At 41.8% G+C, this 26,051-nt stretch overlaps 1 protein-coding gene across 3 annotated transcripts in view; it reads right to left on the reverse strand.

Moving 5' to 3' along the window:
* HECW2 (HECT, C2 and WW domain containing E3 ubiquitin protein ligase 2) overlaps window positions 1-19,127 on the reverse strand; it is a 119,064-nt gene extending 99,937 nt beyond the window's left edge. The window contains exon 1 of one of the 3 annotated variants that reach the window (XM_072342268.1): window positions 19,068-19,127. The gene's annotated coding sequence lies outside the window, so the exon portion shown is untranslated. Of the gene's footprint in view, window positions 1-15,468; window positions 15,486-18,657; window positions 18,792-19,067 lie in introns of those variants that run through there. The other 2 variants (XM_072342266.1, XM_072342267.1) reach the window with 2 other exon arrangements.
* Window positions 19,128-26,051: the final 6,924 nt, after the last annotated feature.

Here is a 26,051-nt window from a genome sequence, read left to right on the forward strand (position 1 = left end):
TTATATCTAACGTCAATCTCACACAAAAATAAGAGATACAATAGGGGCAGGAACTGGTCAGAGGCAGTCTGCATACAATGACATTTCTGAAATAATGAGAGTCCCAAGAATAAAACTGAAGGTTTCATGTTATCGTGTTAAATATGAAAACCATAGTAAAGACTGTTTACTTTCCAAATGGATTTTCCATTACTTCCCGGGACTGAGAACAAGTTCTTCCTTCACTGCTTCAAGGTTCCTTTCAGAACGCGTCAACATCATCTCAACTAACTCTGAAACATCTTTCAAAGTACAATACACCAAGGAAAGGGTTTAAAACCTCCCAAGACACTCAGCTGAGAGCTGCCATATGGAAGATTTCCTCACCTCTCCTTCAAAGCACCCATAATGATAGCTTGCCTTATTGGTAACCAATCGGCATTACTGCTGTATGGCCCTTAACTATGTGAATATTTAAAACAACTTGCAAACCATAGATGAAAAAAGAGTGAAGGGCATGGTCAGAATTCATATTGTTGCTCTCGTTACCAATGACTCAACGACAGGTTTGTAAAGCTTGATGACAAAACTATGCACAAGCCACTCTGCCAGGAATACTCTTACAAAGAGCCTCGCCACACTTAGAAGAAAAACTATCACCCTCCAATAAACAGAGGATTTTATTAGCAAGCTGTCTGTTAATTTGTACAGTTTGAATACAGTCAGGGAAATAAACCAATAAAATCTCCTTGAAATGCAGAATTAGGCGTTTAGAAGGAGTACTCCTGAACGCAGTACATTTACAAAAGTAGACATAAAGATTAAAAACAAAAATAAGCCATTAATAGGATGAGACAGCTTGTGACTCATTGTCTAACAAAGGAAGCATGTCAGGGAACAAAAAATAAAAGGAAAAGAAAAAAAAAATCAGAAGACTGTAAGCATGCCTTTTTAAAGCTATATGCACAAGCCACGCAGTTCAGTTATTAAACACAACAGGGTGATGTGTTTTGCAATGGGACACAGTTAACTCTGGCAAGAGAAAATGCCAATCAGAAAAACAGGGCCAACATCCAGGTAAAAGCACCCATATCTGATGAGAAATCACAACCAAAGGCACCCGGTGAAGACGGCGAGAAATCCCTCCGATAAAGCTTCTTCTGTAAGTTTTTCATAACTGCTTTTTATGTTTTCCCACAGTGTCCATCCTTGACCACCTTTGCAGATGTGACACAGACTGGTCCCATGTCTGCAAGTCAGTAAAGGGCAATGGAAGGAAATGTCCAGTGACTCACTCAGAAAAAAAGCACAAATCTCACAATCCACCCATATCTGAACATCCTCATTTGCCTAGCAGAAAGTGTTCATCTGTCAAAGCACAACAGATTGAAATAGGCACTTGAACAGACAGAGTGAAGTTTGTTTCTCCAGTGACTCTCAAACATCACAATACAAAATTGTTCTTTAAATTCAATACTTAATCTTTACTACTCCCAAACATTTTGGCACTTCAGATAAAGCCCACTTGATTTACTTGGACAAACCCACTCTTTCTACGACAGCTTCTTATCAACCAAGAACTCTCTAACCTTCTTGAGAGACCAGCTTGGAGGACAGCGAGGTGCTGCCAAACTGACCTCTGCCAGCCAAGGGGGCTGCTCTGCCCTGATCACATCAGTACTTTGCCCAAACCCTCCTCACACTGTGACAGTATGATTAAGAGTTGGGATTACACAGCTGCAGTCACAAAACACACTCAATGTTCAACATCCTTTGCATTCCCTTTATTTGTTTCTTTTCCTAAAGACAACAATCTCAAAATGTTCTCACAGGCTATCCGGGAACAATATTTTCCATGCTTGTGATCATAAAACTTACTGTGGTAATCAAATGGAACAGACAACATAAGCTTAAGGCTAATGGCACAGCCCTTCCAGCATCTACCAGTGGTACATCTCCCAGCAGTAAAGTAAGCAAAAGGCAGATTTGTTTTTCATCTTAGGTCAGCCAATTGAATACACGATCTTTTCACATACGAAGAAAAGAAGAAAAGTACGTGGTCTTATTTCTCCCAAAGCATTCACTTAGATAAAATTATCAGCGATGACCTCGTGGACCAAAAATAACGCTAAACTAACGCAAAAATGCCTCATTCAGAAGGACTGCCAAACTCTCCCTAGTAAGACATGCTCTATTTTTGTCTCAATATACTTCACAGTTTTTTCCCCCAACAATAGCTACAATGATTTTTTAAGTCATGGAAAACATCTGTAAAACAGAAACATTTTGGCAATCGCTGGGAAAATAAAGCTGTGTGGCACCAGGCACGCTCAGGTTGGAACATTCAGCTCTGTATCCTTTGCTCACCAATTGAAATTCAAACTTCCAAAAGGTATTTCCCCACCACGGAAAAATCAATCTGACCTTAAAGCTCTCCGATGCACGGATGTGTGCTGCAAACAGCAGAAAGCCATCCTTACTCAACGCTGTTCTTAAATTATGCAGCTTCTCCTGCTGCAGATAGTAAATCATTCATGAGCTTAGCATCAGCGACTTGGAAATGAATTATTAGCTACAACGAGCTCTGTGGTACCACAACACTATATGAGCAAAACCATTAGGAAAATAGCCATGCATTTTACTTTTTCAGTAAAATATGCTTAGTGAACAGTCCAGCAAAGACCCAAGTCCCCAGTAACCAAGGCAACCTGAGCTGGTACGCACCTGATTGCTGTGTCAGCTCCACATTTAAGTTTTTCTATTGAAAAATGGAAAGGATGCCTGTGTTGTGCAGACATACACACATCTAAGTGTACGTACACATAAATAGCAAAAGCATGTGCATATACGTACATGCATTTATACAAACACACGAAGCATATGAATGAAAATTACTACCAAAGGTATCTTTTTGACATCTCAAATATAAAAATTGAACTAAATCGGTAATCAAAAAGTAACAGAACTGTATACAGTCAAGGCATCAGTGCATCTCAGTGCTTCTCATATTTCACATCTGACCTCAAAGCATTCCACTCCACCACAGGAATACTGTATTGCCTCAACCTGACCCTAATGCTTCAAAGAAATGTTCAAGTGCAAACCCTTCCTCATCTTCCAAAAAGACACGGATCCATGCTTACTAATGTCATTTTGATGTTAATTTATACAATGTGTATGCAGCGCTTAGGCAAAACTCAAAGCGTTCCAATTCAGCGGTACGTGGGTACAGACTCCTAAATATTTTATACCAAATCACAACCACCAACACATGGGTAGAATAAAAAAGGAGCTCAAAACGGCAATTTCTTAGAGCTAAAGCTCCAAAAATAGTTACAAGTGTCTAGGTTAATCTCTCTTGCAACATGTTTAAAAATCAAAAGGTAAAACTAAAGAAATCTGCTGACAAGCAAGAAAAGCTTTAATATGATTTCTAAGAATAGCTTTTAGCTGTATTTTAAGATTATGTAGATTGGCATAAACAAAGGTTGGAACAGGTTGCCCAGAGAGGTTATGGATGCCCCATCCCTGGAGGCATTAGAGGCCAGGCTGGATGTGGCTCTGGGCAGCCTGGTCTGGTGGTTGGCGACCCTGCACATAGCAGGGGGTTGAAACTAGATGATCATTGTGGTCCTTTCCAACCCAGGTTATTCTATGATTCTATGAAAGGTTAGCTTAACTGATTTCCCATGGAGCCATGCCAATTTATACACAACAAGGACCTCATACTTCCCTTGTTACCTCTGTGAGAATGGCCTTTTTTCCAGTGTTTGGATATGCAGTAGTAGTCAGAATTCAGTTATGGCTGCCCCTTATGACAGCCAAAATAAACAGAGGTAGTCCTGAATAACTTGACAAAATACTCCTGTTCTGTACTGAGAAATTCTTTCCAAGGATTCCTTACTTGCACTCTCAAACTACTGACATGGAAACTTATGAGATCCTGAACTGTTTAGAAACCCTTACAGTGACAGAAGTGTGATGGCAGCAGTCTGGGCAGTGAGAGCAAACTTTCAAACAATCATAACAAGTTTAAAAAGCCAGCCACATCTTCTAACAGGTAAAAGCCAAAGCTTGGATGGCCAGGATGTTTTGGAAGATACAGTCTACACTACAAATAAAGAGGTCAAGCTAAATCATTACTGACCAGAATACCCATAAGCATCCACTTGGTGAACTTCCCTATTTGGATATCCTCATGGAAAGCTACAGTTAATTTAGAACGACCTATCCAACTTCAGTGGACCTGAAAAAAAATCATTGTGACATTCCAGGAGCAAACAGTTGAAGCTCCTGGTACCCTCCGAGCACCTACTTCGAGTTGCTTTATTCATGTATTAAGATAACGAGCAGTGTCCCTAAACATAGCAAGGTGCTCCATGCAGGCAGAACAAGAAACAACTCCTGCCCTAGAGAATGTAAACAATAGAGAAAGCAAAAGAGAGTTGTGCAAGCCTTTTTACATAAGAGAAGATATGCAAAGAATCACAAATAAGGCCACTCTGGAGATGAAAGTGCTGGGCTAGTTGCACATATTGCATAAAGCAGGCAGCTGAAATCATGGCCTTATCTAAATTCTGTTTGTGTAAGGCTTCTTTTTTTCCCTGTATCCTTAACAAAGCTTATCAGAATCACAGGTTGGAAGAGAACTCAGGGGGTAATTTGTGCCTACTTAGGCTGGATGAAATTCATTGCCATGAAGGAGATGAAGAAGGCAGGCAAATATTTTCAATAATTTTAATCCTGGAGCTTTTTTGTTGTTGTTTAGAAGTCTCACGTATAATAACAAAAAGCTTAACAGCATTATAAAGAAACACACATTACACACTCTTTCATCAATAAGTGCTCACACAGACTACTACGCAACCATCAGTCCACAAAAAAAATGTCTTCTATCCTACTAAAAAGCAGTGAAACTGGCACTGTTTATGCTGATTGCAAGGCTGTCCCATAAATCTCCACGATGCAGGAACCCTGCAGCACAGCAAAGCATTTAATGCCAGCAGTGAGAGAACGTGCAGAGTTACCGAAAGTAATATTTGGGACTTAAAATTTGACTGCATAGAACAACAAACAAAACCATAATGGGGAATAAGCAGGAAGAAACCAAGCACGGAAACCAAAGGAGACCAGTGAGTGAGCAGTGCTACCCAAATGGAAATGTATGTCACTGACACTTGGAAAATGGCAGGCAAGAGTCAATCAGAAAATCTGGATACAGATGCAAACCAATAGGTTTTAAGTCCTATCCTCTGGATGATGTTTCAGGTTAAACTCAGACTTGGTATATGCTGTGTAGGCTTTGAAGCTGTGCTTTCAGTACCACCATCCATGAGCCTCAATAACTGCTCATGGAAACAGAAAGCTGAGAAATGAGATCAATGCCATAGAATGACAAACCTCTACAAAATGAAAAAAACCAACATCAAATAAAGATTAATATAACATGAAGCGAGGGGTAGTATAGATTTTCATTCAATGAAAGGAAGCAGAAAGAAAATGAAGACAGATAGTGACAGAAACAATTATCTGGTATGTTGGTGATAAAAGAAGCAGAACTCATTTTTGAAGGATCAGAAGCCACATCATTGGCAGCAGGAAAAGCAGAACCAAACACAAGAGTGACTTAGATAGATTCACTGTCTGTTGCAGTTACTCAGAAATTCTCAGTTTACTATAGACTGTGATCAACAGCACATAGTTCAACATCATTCCTACCTGCAAAAGGAGTAAAAAAGCCAAACAGGTTCTGATTTGTTTGTTTTACACAGGTACCAGAAACCTTCCTCACCCCCAAATAAATCCAACATTTAGCAAAGCTGTTATCGATGACCCATAACCCCACATTGCAAATCTCAGAACCGGCTATAGAGAAGAAAACCACTTCAGTGGAAGTTTGAAAAGAAAAGACTGACCTCCTTCTCTTCCTTCACACAAGCTGGGCTCAGTGTATTTTACACACAGAACAATTCAAAGTTGGGTAGTTCCATCTCAAAATCGGGTAACTTTGGTATACTTTGCTTCCACTCATTTTTAGCTGCCGCTGGCTTGCTTCCAGACAACACTGGCCGAGTTGCACTTTTTCAAATGAGAAAGTTAAATCAACGGGATTGGAGCTAATAATAAATAGTGGAAGGACAAACAAGGAAAGCTAGTTCAAGGAATGACAGAGAAAGCAGGAGGAAACAGAAAGGAAAGCGGGAAAAATGTGTGGGAAAAGGACAAGTGACAATACTTGTATTAAAATATAGATGCTGATCCTAAAAGATATAGAAATTGCCACAGAATTATCTTCCAAGAACATAATTGGGCATATCTAATATGCCTTCCCACACGGCACAGGAGAACTTACATACCCAGACCTGCACCTCAGCTCCCCAGAAGCTGCATATTAACCAAAAAGAGTAGACAATATAATGCATGAAGCCTTCTTGGCCACGACTGTATTTGATATTCTTCTGGTTCTCAAACACTGCATCACCTCTCTGAGCCTTGAATTTGCGTGTGTGCACTGGTCTGCTCACACACACAGTTGGGTTGCATGCACTCTTCCAACACTTGGAAAGTGTATACAGACAGTATGTACACATACGTGCATCCTGAGGTGCACTAAAGTTGAGCCAAGGAGCACAGAACAGACCACACCACTGCCATTCTTTCTGCGCGAGCAGACTCTACACATCCATAAGGAATGTACTGGAAATGCACAAAAATGGTCCCAAAATTAGAGCCTAAATCAACACTTCATACAGATGCAAACACAAAGTCAGAAATGTTGGAGGGGAAAAGTTGTTTAAACCTTTTCGTATAATGGATATGATATTTATCCTGGGGTTTTTTGCTGTTTTCCTGTTGTTCGTGGTGGCAGGTTTGTTCAAACAGGCATATTTAATTCTATCAGCATCCTAAATACTCATTTCACAAACAGTATCATCATTCCCAGCATCTTAGCAGAGCAGAAAGTTTGCATTAAAACTCTCCTGTTTCGTGGCAATTGCTGCAAAGGCAGTCACTGAAAATTGCAGCACAGCATTTGGCCATATTCCACGTTGGCACCACGGAGCGTGCCAGGTACTGTTCCCACTTACCATGAAGGACTTCAAGTATGTGGGAAAAGAAGCTGAAAGGTCTGCTCACATTTTCCCAGAAAGTTTTCTTGAACTGAAGTGGGAAAAACAATCAGAAAATTCTGGGGGCTGCTTGTAATGTCAGACAGGCATCAAGTGGTGTGACATGCTGGAAATAGGGGGCACTCACTACGGAAGCAGCTAAAGGTTCTGTGGGAATCTATCCAGGTAGCAGGCATACAAATCTGCCTCCATATGATGCTGTTTACAAGTCTGCCGTATAACAAAGATACATTCAATGTATGGTTTCTTTCTCAAGCATACATGTTCCCAGCTTGTTTCATACATGCCATGCTATCTGCAGTACATCCTATGCTCTCAGTTATTCACCATTTATTTTCCTCTATTATCCCTTTTTTCCATTTTTGAAGACTCTGACAGTGCTGTCAACATTCGCTACCTGAAGAGAAGCCTGAGAGGTCATTTGATTACCATACATAAGCACTTACACACTGAAAAGGAGATGTGGTAGCAAGACCTCTCCAACCTTGCTGATAACAATGCAAAAGGATCCAGTGGCTAACAATTAATGCCAGATCAATTCAACCTTGAAACATTCTGCAGTTTCCGAGCACTGACTGCAGCTGAATGATGAATGTTTTCCATTTTTCTGTGTGTTGTGGCTGACGAGCAGGAAGCCGAATAAAGGATTACTTTGCATTTCCCTATTGCCAAGATGGACTGAGGAACATGTTTCAATACAGGGATGATTTTGGATTTCACCTTCAAAGCAGTTCAATTCTTAAATACGCTCCACTATAAAAAACATGCACATTTCTTCCTTTGCGTTTTAATTTGGCCTACAATTCTTTGGTAACTTTTATCAGGACAAGGACAACATCTTCCTCCATCGTGGCCAGAATCTGCTGTAACACCACTGACGTTCAGAGCACGCTTCTACCACAGACGTAACTATCTTGTGGAGTCTGACAAAGCACACGACTCAATTCTGACTAAAAACAGATTATGCAAAACTCCTGCTCTGCACTAAGCCGTAGCATTCATAAGAAAATAAGGGAAAAAGGCTGAGAGAATAAGGTTCAAAATGAAGCATGCGATATCCTCTCAGCGCCTAATACCTTTTTAATCACAATCACATGTGAAATTTAACTTTTGCTTTGCAATTCCTATCTCACCACTAGAGATCAATTATACCATATACCATTATTTTACTATGAAAACTTTCTTATTATGAAACCGAGTTAAACTAAATTACCCTACAAATCTGAATACTTGAATTAAAACCAATTTCCTTCCTGCAAAGTGCATCGGTCCTAGTGTCCAAATGCCAAGGGTGCTTATTAAACCACTTATTTCTCCTTTTGCGAAAGAAAATGATCTTATGCAAATTCCCACTCGCAAATTCTTGTTCTGAAAACTGTTATTAACATAAATGCTCGATAATGATGTTAAAATGCAAACATGTCTCTATCAGATAGTTAAACGTACACATTCTTCTTGACCACAGAAAATACTGTGTTCTCTAACAGTGACAACAGCAGATTCACAGCGTGGCAAAAATCGGCCTCTTTTATTCAGTCTGCCTCTCCATTAACATCCAAACACGCTACTGTATATGAACAACATATTGTGCCTATGTCACCAGAACCCATTTTATCTGTTTTTGAAAGAGAAAACTATTGTGCAATGCTGTTAATCCACAAAACCATCATTTGAAATGAAGAAACACAAAACCAGAAAGAAATAATAGTAATTAACTGTACTGTTTAATTATATTTGTCTATTAAATAAATGTGAAATCCCAGTAACAAACGAGAGTCCAGGTAACCCTTCAACAGATTGAATGGCTATTTAGCAAATGAGCTTTCACAGTCATTTACCTCCCTTTACACCTTCTTCTTATTTACTAGTATCTCTAATTGACAAGACCTGAATTACCACTGTGCTTGCATTTACTCTTAAAGGTCTTGGTCCATACTAAGTAACCTGCATGTATCTCACCTCCGCAGCTCCGTGAGCTAAGAAACAATAACAATTGATTAAAAATAAAGCCCCAAAATTACATCATTAGAGCCATCTTAGGGCTGATTTGCTTGCTTGTGAAAGCAACATTTTTCAGTGAAGACTATTTGCAATACAACAATTCTCCCCTTCCTCAGCATGTGAAAGTTTAAAGTCATAATAGCACAGTAAGTGGGCAGGCTCATGAATACAGAGCCAGTTTACCTCACACAGCTTTCCTCATAAAACTCTTTCCTCATTCTGAAGCACTCGATAAAGCACTCGCATCGAAACGCATAAAGCATTTAAAAAACTTCTCTTAATGAATCCAGAGGCATTTTAACAAACTCGGCATTTCTTCTGGAAAAGAATGATATTTATCGAAACAAAACAGATTGCATTTAATTGCCCGTTAAACATTGCAGGGGGAGGAACCACAGTTATACTACTTAGCTGGACTAAAAAAATCCCACACAGTGTGATTCTACCTATATCTCTGCCCTTCTGCAGGTCGTGATGAGTCACTGCTTTCTGAAAGAGCAGCTGAAATGTGATTCAGTTATCCAAATCTTTCATCTACCAGGAAAGTCTCGCCTTATGCAGAACTACTGCATGAATACGAGGGCATAAAAAGGTGCTTCCAAGGCAAATATCATTAGCCTCCACACCGAAAGAAAAGCAGAAAGATGTGTTTCTGGATTTTTGAAGGTGGTGTCGGGGAAACCAACAATCCCACTGATTTCCAGCTGCATTCTGCCTTCTCCACTAAGTTCTCCACTAAGAACTGGTCACGAGCACAACCACAGCTGTAGCACATCCCTGAAGCCTCAATCACACTGCCTATCATAAGCTCCTTAATAGGAGAAAACATCAGCGGTGTCTAGCACGTCAGAAACATCACTCACCATTCTCATCTCTTCAGATTTTCAGGCCATCTAATTATCCTCTGGAAATTTCAGGACAACACAACAACAGTCATTAAGTTCAAATAGAGTAACTATAAAACACTGCAAACATTGCCTGTAACTTTCAATATTCTCACCCTGAGAGCATTATCAGTTCCACAACTGCACAGCAAGCCTGAAATTCTATCAGCAAAAAGCAAGAGTAGTCTGTCCTGTCCTGGCACCTGCCCTATGAAGAGGCAAATACATATGTATGTATATGCACATAAATAAAAAAATGCACAATGAATGATCTCATACCAGCCTCGTGAATCTTAATAAGCAGAGATCAAGCAGACGGATAGAAGAGGAGGAACTAAAATACACCAGCAGCACGATTACATTCATCTTTCTCCCAGGTACAAGTCTCACAAATATAGAGGTAAACTCAGTCTGCAAGCAAGAAAAGGAAATTACTGGTATCAGTTACAGCCCCACTGCCTCAGAGAACACTCTCTCTCAGGTACCTGATTAGCTTACTGGTAGGAAATTGATCTTACCAGTCAAAGTCAGAGGTGCTATTTTCAAAGTGCATTTAGTTGCAGATATTGGTGCCGCCGACTCAAGTCTGAAAAAGGACCTGCACGTTTAAAAGCCCATCTATCCCCCCTCACCTATCCCCAAGTCTTATCAGCTCACATAACCTAAGCTATATACGTACCACTATCACCCCTAAATCTTACTCCACTGGTACATCATTCTGAAGCATTTCCAAGTGTTGCTATAACGGAATGTACATACTTTCGGTTCCCACAATACTTTATGACAAGTTAGTTATGCTTTCTTTAATTTAATCTCATTCCATGGTCATTTAGCTAGATGTCTCCTAGCTTTCACATTATCTGAAATAATGAAAGAAAATTTCTATTGGTTCCCCCATTTTCTTCATGATTCTATTGATATCTGTGCTATTTTTCTCATTACTATTAGTTCTTAATTATACACAACTCTATTCAATTCAGTTCTTCCTCCCCTCCTTAAACAAGATAGGAAGAACAAAGTAAGATACCATAGTTTCGATATAACATTATCTCAAAGGCTCCTTCTGAACCACAACAGTAGTCACGCTTACCACCAAAATAATGGCGGTTTCCCTTTTTAAAGTTAAGCACTAAGACATATGGTATTAAAAACAGTGAGCTTTCATTCCAGGATCTTAGTAGAAACCAACTAAGCCGCACGGATTCATTAAGCCTCACAAAAAAAACTTAATCTTGCTTTAATTGCTACCCTTTTTAACACTCCGAATGCTTTTACGTTGTTATCATTAAGTTTTTCACAAATCAAACCGTTTTATTGAACTTTATTTTCTAAACTCCCTTCCACCAATTCATTTATCTACTTTTATATTCCCAACTGCATCCCATGCACCTCACCAGCTCTTTTCCACCACCCACATCAGAAGGGGTGCTGAGTCACCCAGCAGCCTCCCATGGTGCATAGGTCGCACTTCCAGGCCCCATCTCTCCTCCTCACGACCACTGATGAAACTCCCAGACACAATTAAGGGTTAATACTTAACTGCCTTTCCACATGCATTTTTTTTCCTCATCCTCCTTCCATAAGATGAAGATTTCTTCTGAATGTGTGAATAGCAGTGAAAATACACTATGTAGCCAATTAACAGCTTAACTGTAAAAGAAGGAGTGTTAAATACCAAGAAGTAACAAATATTTACAATGAAACTGTGACTTGTGCCTTCGGTTTTGAAAGAATCCTTTCTTCTCCCATGAAACCGCTTGTTAGAGCTTCTCTTCCACTGATGAAAAAGGGGATGCTCTCTTAGAAGCACCACCAGCATGCAGCAACTACTTCTGCAACGCTTTGCAATGCTTAACATCCACGTAAAAACGAATGCATCACTGTGCTTACTTATTACTCGCAGCCCTTGCAGCTGATAACATTACTAATAAACTAATATAATAATAACTAATAAAGCATCATGGAGTACTTCCAGAGTGGTGATCTGAAAGCCCTGCATGTAAGAAGCACTTTTACAATGCTATGAATTCATTCTCAGCTCAGAAACACAGCTTTAACAATGTCATGTTTTTGCTTAAAACATATATATATGCTTTATATATACATATAGCTACAGATATGGATATATCTTAACCTAAAATTGGTATGACGTGTGTGGGCTGCATGAACTAATCTTAGTCTCCTATGGCTCAGCTCTCTGAAAAAAACCATAACATGCCAGCCAATAAAAACTTATATACACCTGCACCAACTGATGCTGTAAATTGATCCCAGTCACTCCTTGCCCCATCTGCCTTTTTTGTGTGGTTTTGAAAGAGAGCATCCCTTTTTTCATCATTGGAAGCGATGGAAAAAAAGCTTGAATGAATGTTCCTCCTTATAGCTAACACAATAGAGTCGCTGGAGGCGAGAGCAACAGCTACTATGTGCCACCCTTTCCTGACACATGGGAGCTCTTCCAACAGTGTGTGTGCCTCAGCCAGCCATGGCCACGGTGTGGTTCCCAAAACAAGAAGAATCACGGCTACATGCACTGTAGACACGATGCTTCCAAACTTTTAAGTGAAGAGCTACAAAAAGTGCAAAGTATAATCATATACATTTACATTCTAATGAGACAAAACGCCTTCAACCAAGTCCAGTTAGACCAAACTCTCTAGTTTAGCAAAGGTAAGTACGTGAAATCATGCAAACACCCAATGAAGAAACTATTCAATAGCAAACTCAGAAAGTAAAATATTCACACTATAAAGTTTTCTCCTCGTGCACAGCAAATGTGAACATCACATCCAATGTTTTCAAGAATAGCCCAATTAAGAGCTATGCCCATTTACATTATCAGTCACAGGCTTACAACTCTCTCCCTTCTTTAGTAAACCTCAGTAAGTTTGGAAGCACTCAAATAAAAGCAAAACAATCCGACAGTATTATTATATTCAAGATCATCTTCCCATGTTGAAGTACAGAACTCACAGGGAAGGCTCATTTCTTGCCTACAGAATGCAGACCTCTTTAATTTCTCCTCCCTTAAAAGACACCATTTCTAGGCTTCAACATTCTTTATTGGATTCAGGTTATCAGCCTGAAGGAAAATGATAACAGACCAAGTTCACATTTAAAATGTACTTTGGATAGAAGAGGAACCAAGGTATGTTATAGACAACAACAGGAAGATCAGAACCAGAATCAGTTGTAACAACATTGGGATTCTAACCTCCCTGACGCTACTGTTCTAAACATGGGCAAGGAGTGACCTCACAACTGCTTCTGTGTTCACACAGAATGACTACAGTAGTGATTCTTCATGGAGCTACTTACATGAGTAAGCATTCATTAATTTATATTAGAGTTGTGGACACGGATCAAAATAATTATATATATATATATATATATATATATATATATATATATATATATATATAATATGTATATATATTACTTACTCCAGAATTTTCTTCTATCTTAAGAATTGAGAAGACTGAATTCCTCACCATCCGTACTTACAACAATTAATTCTGAGGAAAACTCTCTCTATTTCTCTAGATCAAATAATCAAGAGTTGGACAGTTCTTGTGCAAGTCTCCCTTTTTTTAAGGTGGATTTTTACTGAAGTATTGGAAAGAAAATTACTTCTGTAAAAACAGCAACACAAACTTTGGAAAGGAGACACACAAGAGGCACAACATCTGAGGGTGAGGTTTTCTTTAAAGAAAACAGACTGTATCTTCTTATCATTGTAAGCTGAGAAAAGCATCAAGCAAGCCTTAAGAGAGGTACGCATCACTGGACTTCACATTCTTGCAGCCTTGGCAGCTGCTGTTTCACTTGGTGTTTTTCCTATCATGATGAAGCAAACATGCCAAGATCAACCAAGACAAATAAAACTCAAGGAATCCTTGGAGTACATCTAAACCAAAGCTTTTTCCCTATTAACATAGCTAGAAATCCCATATTTAAGTCTACCTCTTTGCAAACAGCATTAATATCAGCCTTAACAGAAAATGAAATAACATAAAATCAAATCATTCTTTCAAAACAGTGACTCAGTCTCTAAAGTAACATAATGATAGAATGGCTTAGGCTGGAAGACAGCTTCAAGCCCATCCAGTTCCAACCCCCTGCAATGGGCTGACTGCCATCCACTAGATCAGTCTGAGCAGGGCCCCATCCGACCCAGCCATGAAAGCCTCCAGGGGATGCATCTTCCACAGCTTCTCTGGGCAGGCCTGATATCATCATTATGAAGAATTTCTTCTAAAAGCCAAAGGATCTCATTTTGCTTTCAAGACTGCAAGGCAAAACTAATGCAAAACCAACCTCAAAACAGATAAGCAACAAGAAACACCCAAAATAAACTTAGTAAAATAAAGGATAAATTTTAATCAGTGTTAGTCCACCTGTTAGAATCTCAACTTTTCTATTCATTAAGAAGGCCTGGATAAATGAGCAACAGATCAATAAGCCTTCCAGAACTGAACTAGTGACATTTAAACCATGCTAAGATCTGGAAATTCTAATAGTTCTGGGAAACTCTAAGGACTGTGACAATTTACACCTTCTGAGAAGCACCACTGTGTTTCCAATGGCACCCTACGTTAACCACAAGTTTCAGAATGAAAAATATGAACCTGTCATGCTTAGCAGCCCAGCAATACACGTACTTAACCAGCTTCAGAACAGGTCTGTAATACACACTTATCCAAGTTAATGCAATGTCTCTAAATGTTGAGCGAAGTCCATGCTTTACAAGAAGATCTTTAAGAACTTAAAACACCCTTTGGAAAGGGAAACAGCATCATAGATACACACAGAGACTATCAGGTGAGCATTTGAGACAAACACAATGTAAAACAGCTATGAACTCTGACATTTATTCCAGATCTGACACTTGGCTACACAGGCTTACAAGATCTGCACAGCATTAATCAAATTGACATCACTCAGCAAGACACAGGAACACCGAACTGCTCAGGTTGGAGAAGACCTCAAAGATCATCAAGTCTGACCACAACCTAACCACCCTAACCCAACTCTAACAACCCTCCGCTAAGTCATGTCCCTGAGCACCACATCCAAATGGTTTTTAATCACATCCAGGGATGGTGACTCAACCACCTCCCTGGGGAGCCTATTCCAGTGCTCAACAAGCCTTTCAGTGAAGAAGTTTTTCCTGATATCCAACCTAAACCTACGTTGGTGCAACTTGAGGCCACTTCCCCTCGTCCCGTCACCTGTTAGCAGTGAGAAGAGAAACTGTTATTTGTTCCATGAGGCAATGCATACAACCCATGAATATATATTTATATTCATATCTATATAGTCCCCAGTCTCAGCTTTCCCCGAGCCGGGCCTGGTTTGGCCCTGCTGACACCAGCCAAAAGCTCAGTAGGCAGCCACCAGTGAGCACAGAGTGTGTGATGGAAAACAGGTATAAGGTGAGGCTGTGAGCCCGGTACCACCACAACCTGACTTACCCCAGTCCAAGTGTCACCAGTCTCCCAGAGCCCACCACAGCTCAGTTCATAAACTTCCTATCTAGAACAAATATTTGGGAAGTTATTTTGCGGATAACAGTATTTATGTTCATATAGACAATGCAGACATCTTTATTAGAGCAATCAATCAGAATCAGTCAATGTGTTTTATTTTATTGTCCCTTTTTTCTTTTAAAGATTCTATTTGTCATTCCTGGAGGAAAATGAATTTTACTGTTGGATGCTTCAGGCTCATCTAATTACGTTACCAGCCGTCAGGGAATTTTTAAACTAATGACAACGTATTTGTCAAGCACAGAAACTTTTAATCTGATTTTCAAGTGGATCCTGGCCAATGGATCCTGGCCACTACAGCACTTAACAAAACACATCTGACTGCCTTCCATGCAATATTTAGGTGGGCTCGTTGCATCAACTCTAACTGTTGCCTCGCGTCTTTCTCTGGTAGTCAATACAAGGCGCAACGGCACACCAACATTGTTATTAAGCCTTTTATGACTAGAAGTCCAAAGTCAAAGTATATATGCATATGTGAAACTTCTCAGAGGAACAGAGACATGTACCCTATGAAATCGGAACCAGAACATCTGAACTATCCAAAGAACTCCCCCAGTTCTTCTGCTCATCTCATGATTTGTTGTGCGGAAGCACAAACAGACACGAGCTCAACAACTGTCTCAACATTCTGTTCTTTATTTCCAAGGGCTTTTTCAGATAATTTCCAACATTAATACAAAGAACAAAGCCATGCTATAAATTATGACACGGTGACTTACTACACCGCCCTTCCCCATCCACCAAGCCAACCATTCAGACCATCAAGCCTCCACCTTTCGGTATCTCCTGTATAATTCTAACAGACCAAGGGCACTACTTTCACCACTAACTTAGGCTTATCCACACTAGTCATGTCCTTTAGACAAAGAATGCACGATTCACAGGGTTCACATCTCAACTGCAACTTAATTTCTATTACTAGGATATCAGCCCTCCTCAAATACAAAAATCATATTTAAAAAGCTGCGACACCAAACTGCAAATGTAACATGACACAAATGATCGGGATAGCAATCACAACCATCTGCATACGAATCAGATTTAACCAGTGTCACTTGAATCTTTTCCCCACTACCATGGGTAGTAGGACACCTAAGGACAAAAGCCAGTGATCTCAACCCACAAAGAGATGCCCATCCATGCTATATGAAGCTTTATCACTGCTTTTATTCTAACGGCTGCAGAAACAGACACCTTCAACCTTAACATCACTGACCTTCCAAGTGTCCACAAACAAGATGTCGCAGTGGAATATCACAGGGGCCTCCTATTGCTTCCTATGTAAACTGTGTCCTACGTACTTCGATATCAGCAGAAAGGAGCTAGAGCATTCCTGAAGACACTAAACTCAATTATGTATTCATAACAAGAAGAGCTGATCATATTCTTCTCTGCCTGCAAGAGCCCAGGTATGGTGAGACAGATACCTCAGGTCAGGTCATTAGCAGCAGAATGCCAACACACAGGCTTACTACTATGCAAGGGTACATCTCTCCTTTTAGGCAGGAGGAGAACTACAAAAAAAACATTCAATTCACAAAACCAGCAGCCTTCTTTGAAGTACAGTATGACAACACATGTCTATTTATCCATATTTCCACCACAAAATTAATACTCTCCCTGACAATAACTTTGCTGCAGCCTCTCTACGTTCGGAACATAACTGGAAGATGAGTAATGAACAGTATGAAAGCAGAGGCTGTGAGCATGCCACGCACAGTGGCACCAGGACACCAACAGCACCCTATACTGTGAAAGGTAGCACAGCTGGCTGCGCTCTTGGATGCAGGGTTTAAGCATACTAATTAATTTTAAGCAGGTATTTACATCTCATTACAGCAATAAAACACTACAAGTGTAAAACACAGCAGTGCCCGTCTGCCAAACTGACCTTAAACAGCAAAATAACAGAGCAAGTCTTTGAGGAAGGCAGAGTCCTTGTGGAGAGAGGTACATGCATCGAGGAACAACAGTTCTACAGAGCCTGCAAGACTGACAGCAATGCTCAAAGCCCACATCTGGTGCCATGAGGCTGTTTGTAAAGCCAGGTGAGCAGCAACTGAATGCTTCTCAGCTACAGCTCTGGGAAGCTGATTTCTATGCATAGAGCAAAAAATGGTCCCCAGGCATACTGTTATATGAACCCCAAGCAAACTCAGTCTGTTTTGAAGCAATGGATTTGAATTCCAGCATCAGATATAAATAAGATGTATAAATAGGAACACGCACACAGAACAGCACCCAGTATCCCTTGTGGTATCTCCAGCTGACATGAAAGCATTTGTGTCGTTGAACAGCAGCTGGGATTGAAAGGAAGCGTGAGGTCCGTTCCTTTCATATGCTAATAATGACATCATACCTCGTGGCTGGACGCTGCCACCACACACCTTCCTCACCTACAAGGAAGTCTTTCCCAAAGGAGCCTAAGAAATGGGGAAACTGAGGAGGCAGCCCCGGCATTGGCGGTGTGCAGCACTATAAGGGCCCTGCTGGGATCACACGTATCGGGGGCTGAACCCCTCATAAACATTCCAATGCAACGCCGTGTAGTGCAGTGACTTTGCCACAGAGCATCCTCCGAAAATGGAAGGATGCTCTGAAGGCGCCCTGCACGCTCCTGACATCCCTTCAGCAACAAATCACGAGAAATTAAATTATGTAACCCTTATTGTCTACAGGCAACGCATTAAGCACATCTTGGCACCGCACGGGCTCAAAAAGGTTTTTCTGTTCTGTTCTTTCTGCCATACCCTCAAAGGTTGGGAGATAAATACAAACAGCGTGCTAATAAAAAAAGAAAATACAATAAATCTCCACCGTATGCCAACAAACAACGCAGAAAAAAAAAAAGCCGGAGTGGGAGCATAAGCCTGTCTCGCTATATCTGCCCCTGCCGCCGTTGTGTTGTACGTGGAGAACGGGAAGGATCGGTAACATGCCCTGCTCTGAAACCACCATGCCGGAGACCCGCAGTGCTCCTTCTTCCCCACCGCGGACGCCGCTAGAAAGAACAGCCCTCCGGCGGGCACGGAGCGCGCAGGCCGCGGGCCCCACACCTGCCCGGCCCCCGCGGGAAGCCCCGGCGCGGTCCGACCCCCGGCGCCCACTCACCTCACCGCGCAATGCGGCTCCGCTGCCCCTCGGAAGCAGGGCGGCTCCCGGCGGCGGCCCGAGTCACCCCGTCCTTGCGGCAGGCGGCTCCCGCCCGCGGCGGCGGCCCCTCCGCGCCCACGGCGGGGCCAGCGCCTCCCCGCGTAGGGGCGCGCACCGCCCCCTCGGCGGCGGGGCCGGGGCTGGCGCCGGGCCGCCCCTCGCCGGCCTCCGCCTCCGCGCCGGCCCCTTCCCCGCCGTTGCCGGTGGGCGGCCGGGTAGGGCTGAGGCCGCGGGCCTGGGCGGGCCCGGGGTCTGCGGCGCGGCGGTGCCGGAGAGAAAGACCCCCTGGGGGTAGCCCTGCAGCTGCTACACTGTTAGCGCGATTTGTGAGCACGCCCGCTACTTTATCTCCTTCTCAGTCCTCGTACCGTTATTAGCGCTAACAGCTATCGGTGTCATCGACGCGAACGAGAGCCGTCCCTCATCCCCGTTGCCGTTTCCATCACCCTGCCTATCAGAAAGCAGCTTGGTGCAATCTAGCTCTACGTCTCGCCTTATTCTTCTATTTACCGGGTCTCGGTCCATCACAGGGACTTCCTGAGCTGACTCCCATAGGAAAAGGAGGTTACAGGAACATAAATGGAACGAAAACTCAGGGCACACGCTGCCACATCCGAGGACCGATGCTGCAAAACGCTGCGGAACAGCCCAACGGAGCCGTGGCAATGAGCAACACGGACACAAACAGACTTACAGCCGCGTGCCCCGGGTCCTGACACACCCCCCGCTTTGCTCCCTTTTGCTCAGTCTTAGCAGAGCAAAATCCAGCCACAAGCACGGAGCACGGCAGTCCCAACGGCCGTAAGCTACAGCTGTTTTCTTAATCAGACGGCTACCAACCTACGGGCAACTAAGCAGGCTGCTTTACAAACTGTTTCTTTAGGATAACCAGCTGGCAACTACATTCCTGTATGTCAACATGCAAAGGTCACTCTGTACAACCTGCAACGTAATCTCCAAGCTTCAAATCCTTCTCCAAGCTTCAAATCCTTCCCCTACGGAAGCCCACGACGGGAGACGACTGCTCCAGATAGGTGAGCACTCGGCTGCATTCCAAAGTAGGTCAAACAAGTCGTTAACATTCTTCCATCTACCTGAAGCTTTTAGCTTTCTCTCGGCTAGTTTCTATGTATTCCACACACACCGGTGCTTAACAATAGCGCTTGCACATGCTTAGAGTGCAAATGATCAGTGCTATTAATGAGTCTGGCACAAATTACCTGACTTTTCATACTAACGAGGAGCACTCTGATGCACCAATGCAATAAATCCCTCTCAAGTCTCAGATGCTGATGGTTTATAGGTCAGTCCTCACTTGGTTGTTCACAGATACATTCCTCTCTATGGCAGTAGCACCGACAACACGAGACCTATTTTACTGCCCGAAACAAGACAAAAAAAGGAAGTGAAATGCCAAGAACTTCAGGACATTTTTAATGATTAGCACTGCAGATCTTACCTACAGCCTGTCCTGCCTCTTTGTGCTGCACAAAAGAGAATGGGAGCACAAACCATCTGTAGCCCCCAGCTGGGGATTTTAGTGGTACAAAGGAGTCCCTGGGTGACAGAGGAGCTGCACAGCCCGTGAGAGGCCACACACTCCCACAATCACAGCAGTGAGGGGAGGCCTGCAGCACAAAAAAGCATGACTAAATCTGCTGCCCCAGCTGCCTGCAGCTGGTCCACAGGCCCTCGGGGCTGCTACCATCTGCTCTCATCTGGTGCCAGGACAGGCACTCATCCAGCCAGGGAATCGAGGGGCTTCGTGGCAGCTCTGCACCCTTCTGTGCATGGAGCAAATTGGGCCATCTGGGCTCACGTGGTCACAGCACTCATCTGCAGACCCTAATCTGACAAAACACACCTGGGAACAGCTCTGAGCACTCAACTGAGCTGCCCCTCTGGTACTGGACCCAGAGTCATTGTAGTACACAAAACAAACACATTGCCAACTTGGAATTCAGAAAAACTTAAACCATTCGTGAGAAGCAGTATGTTAATTACAAACATTAAAGCTATCTCTTACAAATAACGTCGCATTCCATTAGGGAAACAATTCTCAGGTACAGAAATTAACTTAGCTGCAGCTCCTAACACTTCCAGATCCTGAAAGGTGCATCACAGAGTTGCATTTAAAGTTATGATGATAAAAGTAATTGTCAGTTTCTGTTGACAATTGCAGAGATCTAATTTTAGAGCTGTACCCTTGGGCAAGCAATATAGAATTAGATCCGTACGCTGCATCCAAAGTCATACCAAAATGTCACTTGTAAAACGCGCTTTCAAGATCTTGCTATTTGATGTATAAAAGTGCCTGTCAAATCTGCAGAGAAAGCCTGCAGCACCTCAAACAGCCTCTTCAGGAGTTTTACTCTTTCCCACAACAGTGATATTTAGCATGTAGACGCACTTAGTAAGGAAATTAATCAGACATTAAGCAGGCAAGCAATGAATTTTCTTTAAATGGCTTATAGAAAGCAGTCTTTCCTTTGGCAACCAAGCAGCAGATTACCCTAGTGACATCAATTCCTTTCATAGCCATTGCAGGTTTGAATGTGAAATTAGCAGAGCTGGAAAATGCCCCTGTAGCATAAAACCACATACACTTCTTACTGTAAGTGGAAGCTTCTCTTCAGGTGATACCCATGCTTCATTGCTTCTTACCCTTGCTGTTTTCCAACAGCTGCAGAGGAACAAATTTAATCACGTGCTTCTCATTAAGCCAAACAACAACACTGGAGAAAATAAATCCCTACAGTTATTTACAGCTTTAAATACTCTGACACCCAAATGCCAGCTCTGCTAGGAGCACAGGTTGAGCAGACTGAAGTCACTCGTATCCTGGCATATTTGGATCGTGAATACCTGTCAGGCTCTGGCTGAGCTTGCGTCACTCAATCAGACAACCATTTAAACCCCACACAAGATGTGGGGCTGACATGATTCAGAGCAGGAATCCATGCTAGATCATAGCAAAAATTGGAGGAGTATCAATAGCTCATGCAATTGTTTCTCTCAGTTGTTTTCATAAACAGCATTATTAAGCAGAGGTAGGCAGCACACTACTCTACATTTCCAGTTGGCCTTGCCTAATTTGCTTGACAGCAAAACCAAGATGCCTTCTGTCTTCCTGCTGGAAGAGTTGAAAGCATCAAGAGAAAAAGAGAATGAAAACTCACCTTGAGAGCTAATTCACCGCATTGGACCATTATCAAAGGTGGCTGCATCACACCAGCAAAGCATTACTGGAGAACACATCGCCACCACATAATAATCTCATGAACAATGAATGCTACTGAGGCATCCAGCTACTACTTTCATATGATGTTATAGCATGACTTCAAGAAAGGCAGGCAGGTTCTCATAACTGTGAGTTAAGGTATAAATTCTGAAGACAAACAAGAAAAAAAACCAAACCCAAAATACTCCAGTAATAAGCCACTAAGCGATCCCTATGATTACAACTTGACACTGGAGAATATCATAAGCAAATATTAGTGAAACTTCTTAATTTGCCTACAATTACACACAGTTTGGAGAAGACTGCTGAAGCCTGTACTCATTTCAAGCATTAGGCCCATTTGTTTCTGAAAAGCACCGGGTGAGACACCAGCAAAAAGTGGCAGGAAAAGAAATATTGTTTCTCCCACGGTAAGCACACTAATGTAAAGCTTAGAAACAAAGCAGAGGCACATTTGTGCCCAGACCTTTGAACTGCACCATATGGCTGAGGTTCAATTAAGCAAAGATTTATCAGTCCCTGATGGGAACGCATCCAGGATTCGCTGTTTCTCAAGCCTTGGAGCCAGAAGACTAGACAACCAGAACACACAATTTTCTGGGCTCATAAACTATCACGTGCGCTTTCAAATCCCTGAATCAAACGAGGATCATTTAATACATTCTCAGGTATGCACTTCTAAATTAGAGAATAAAACCAGAACAGCGATATAAAAGCTACAAAAGGCAGTTTGATGTTGCTGCTCTAGCCAAGGTAACATCTCACCACCATCAAAAAGGTGAGGTCCTAATCCCTACCGATTCTCCTCAAGCATCTGCTTTGGCAACTGCTTAATCACGCAGCAGAGACTGTTTGATTTGCTAAAATACCAGCAAAAGAACTCAGCAAAATCATGCATTATATTGCTGAGGTGGCAAGGCACAGGGTTCCCATGCACTGCCATAGGCACAAGATCTGACTGGGAAGAGATGGTAAAAGAAGGCAGCAATCTTTTGTTTGGAAGCACAAAGCTGTTACTCGGATGTGTCATCTAAATGAGACCGTTTCCTGCTCCCTGGACATCCTGATTCTGCTTTTACCCACATGTTTTGTGAGTTCATTTGCATCACAACACAAGTGCAACCCTAAAAAAAAAATCACAGACAACAAAGAAGCCCTTGACTTCAGATCTATAAGTGCCAGGAGTGCACTAAGAAGCCAAGCCTTCAGAATGCATTAGGCAAGAGTTTTGTCCAGATTAATATTGGAGAAGATACCAACATATGGAGTATGTAATGGTGCGACTGCATAGGAAGAAACCTGACTTATTCATTCTTAGACTTCATGATAACGTATTTCAGTTATTTGATACCAGACCTAAATCCAGATTCAATACTACAATGAAGTAGGTCATGACTTTTTCCCCTTCAGATAGAAACATCACGAGAATGGCTTACAATTAAAACCCTAAAACGGGATTTAGCAGTAAAGAAGCCAGTCTAACACGAAGCTTTTATGTGAAACTGCAAATGCTTCCTTTAAATTCTATGCAATGCTCTGTGGTCAAATTCTGCTTTTATAGACAGATGGTAGTGTTTTCTTCTTTGGTTACTATAAAATGTACTCGACGGCTTCATTTCATCAGAAAAAAAATGAAAACAATTTGCAATATTTTAATCCAGAAGGCTTAATTCCCCTACAGCCATCATCTCAATGGAGCAACAGATTTCACTGCCACTACTGCTACAAAAGGATTAGACCATCTCTGCTGATATTGTGTGCTGGAAATAACACTGTACTCGAAGGGTTTAATCAGGGGCTGTTAGAAGGGCTTTGTTCGTTTTTTGTTCCATTTCACAACTTTCACCTCATCGTTGCCATTTCACACACATCCGAATACAGCTCCTTCTACAGTAACACTATAAAACATTCCCACAGTGCTGCTTTTCCATGTTCCCAGTTAGCTGAACTCCATGGAATAGCAAATAATCTCCAACGTAGCAAGCATAACATGGGAAACAAGGAGTACTTTAAACCAATTTGAACCATAAGTTTGGAGCAAAATGCCTGTTTACAGCATCTAGGTTTTCACACAGTTTACACAGTAATATCGGGGCACTGCAAATGATGGCCATTCCACCTCGCAACCTTTCTCAATGCGTTCCATCAAATTCTGATAAGAGGAGATGCTATTTCTTTATTTGACAGATTAATGCAAACTTAACTGAAGGGCCCAACAAAAACCTACCCACTGCTCTGGTATTGATGCTTTTATCATTGCTATTTTACACACACAGTATATAGTTCAGTGCATTAGTTCAATTACATCAATAAAAACAACCTTTCTACACCCTGATAAGACTGCAAAGGAAGCTGCCAGGCAGATTCTTAGCCAGGTGCCTATCAAGGGACAGTATTATGGGATCTACTCGGAGTTATCCACAACACAAAACCTATGCTGGAAACCGAGGATTCTACAAAATATTCTACCCAATGAAAATGGTACCACATATACCATGTTACTTAAAATATTCATTAGAATAACTACAGCAATTCCTGACTTTGTACATCAAAAGTCAATAACATAGCTGCCAGTTCACTACACTTAAAAAGGTATCGGTGAGGTTGTATTTTGCTCTTTGTAACTGCAACTCCTTACAGATGATGAGGCCATCGTCTCTTGTTTTGGATACCACAAGGATCCAGGGCCATGGATTTACTAGTATACGAACCAACGTAGCACAGCCAAATCATTTCTAAGAGAGAATGTTTCTGGACATCAGGGAGAACAACCACAGCGCTACCACCTCTGCCCACAAATATTATAAGGAATAGCAATGCCTTTCAAAACGCACTGTGAGAATACAGCTTTTTGAGACTTTCTGAAACCCAAGGTTCCCACCAACTGGAAAATGGAAACGAACAGCAGTTTTCTGGGAGCTGTAGTATATTCTTTGTCCTCTGAGATTCCCAGTGCATTACGTGATGTGATAACGTGGACTCTCCAGTGCTAGACTACTTCTTGGTGTTCACAAATACCAAGAGAAGCGCATCGTGGTGTATAGGGCTCTCTAAGGTCAATCTGAAAAGAAGAATTTTACTGTTCTCTTTAGACAGTATGTGTTCATCAGCACCTTTTCTGAGCAGAAGTGAGGAGGCTCGTGTCAGTTTGCCACAGAGTACTACAAATAGAAAATCCATCAGCCATTAACAAACAAGGTTTGAATAGAGAACCAGTGTGCTATCAAGCAGTATTTAGGGCAATTGCATTTTAACATAATTAAATACTGCACCTCTGGAAGTACAGAAAACCCTGCAGTGTTTGCAAACGCACTTAAGCCTTTTAAGCAGACAGTCACCTTTCCGTAAGCGCAGCAACAGAAATGACAGCTAGTAGGAAAAACTAAACAATGCTGAAATAAAGCTTAAACAAATTCACTTCAAGAGATTAAAAAAAAAAATTAAGTAGTGATATATTCTGCTATTTTAAGTCTGCAATACAAATTAAATTATGCTACTCTAGATAACCACGTGTTACCTGCATTATTAACAGACCCAGGTTCAAACCCCCAGGTCCTGCCATTCAGTCCTCAAGGACTACCAAAACCTCCAAGCAGATAAATGACACTTGTCCTTTTGCTGACGAATGAATCCTGCACACAAGGGACATGTGAAAAAACAACAAGCTGTACTCTCTGTCTGTGCAGGCTTACACAGCGTGTCAGCCTGCAGCTCCCAGGATCTGGGCCACGCTCTCCAAAGTCATGCAGTAGTCTGGCTGTTCACAGAATAGCACCTCAAAGGACAAAGCACAGAGTATGGCAAAACCACTTCCAAAAACACACTCTGTCTTTTCATTACATTCAAAATTAAAACGTTGCCTATGAGGTAACATATGATGTTAAGCAAAACGTAACACGTCTCTCACAGAAAAGCACTATGCCTTTGTTTCCTAAGCTTCTCTTACCTCATTTTTCGATGGGAGTTCTACTGTGCTGCTGTTTCTATGTTCGCAAGCAGAATTCTTCCTTCCAGTAACAAACTGAAAACAATAGGAAGGTGACACCAGCCACGTCCCTCTGTCATGTCAGCATATGGGCCCTTGAGACTCCTGTACTTCAGGGTAGGGTAT

The sequence above is a fragment of the Excalfactoria chinensis genome, chromosome 7 (assembly GCF_039878825.1).
Source record: "Excalfactoria chinensis isolate bCotChi1 chromosome 7, bCotChi1.hap2, whole genome shotgun sequence".
In the NCBI taxonomy this organism is placed as follows: domain Eukaryota; kingdom Metazoa; phylum Chordata; class Aves; order Galliformes; family Phasianidae; genus Excalfactoria; species Excalfactoria chinensis.